Genomic DNA, 677 nt, shown 5'->3' on the forward strand with positions numbered 1-677 from the left:
CTGTTTACGTGTGTGTTTGTCCGGGAGAGCTGGGGCGGCTTGTGCATTGTCAGCAAACGCAGCCCCATGCTTTCTCATGCTAATGCTGCTCTGAAAGCTGCCCCTTGCCAAACAGATGAAATAGTGGCCTTATTCAGGCTGCCGCGGATGGGAGGAGGGGGAAGGGGCCGCAGCATCCCCAGCCAGGACTGGGGGACCAGCTTTGCCCCACCAAGACCTCGGGTTCTCCCCATCCCAGCTTGGGGGCAGCCAGGAGTGGGAGCGAGTGGGACTGGGGTGGCGGTGCCGAGTGGGATGCTGGTGGCATCGTCCTCTGGGGTGGGCAGCATCCTGGGACTGGGGTATGTGGCAGGCAGGGTGGCACCCACAGCAGTAAGGCCTGTCTCTCCTTGCAGCTGGGTGAGTGGGTGCCCGGGTAGGCACCCTGGCTGGGCGCAGGGAGCCCATGGGGACTCATCCCCCTTTTTAACGCTGAGGGGTGAGCGGGGCGGGATCTGGGCGAACAAAGAGCAGCAATCTATGGAAAGACAAAAGGATTTGCCCTGGCTCAGTGAAGCAAGCGAAAGCAGATAAAGGGGGCTCTCTTTGGAAGCAGCAGCAGCTCCGGTTGGTATGTGGGAATCTCGAGTGGCCGGCTCCGGCCCAGCCCGCCTTCATGAATTATTAGGCTGCGTTTC

At 61.2% G+C, this 677-nt stretch overlaps 1 protein-coding gene across 1 annotated transcript in view; it reads left to right on the forward strand.

Annotated features, from left to right (window-relative positions):
* PTCH2 (patched 2) overlaps positions 1 to 677 on the forward strand; it is a gene marked incomplete at its 5' end in the record, with an annotated part of 10,333 nt that overhangs the window by 1,327 nt on the left and 8,329 nt on the right. The window lies entirely within an intron of this gene.

This window comes from Buceros rhinoceros, unplaced genomic scaffold, assembly GCF_000710305.1.
Source record: "Buceros rhinoceros silvestris isolate BGI_N320 unplaced genomic scaffold, ASM71030v1 scaffold31452, whole genome shotgun sequence".
NCBI lineage: Eukaryota > Metazoa > Chordata > Aves > Bucerotiformes > Bucerotidae > Buceros > Buceros rhinoceros.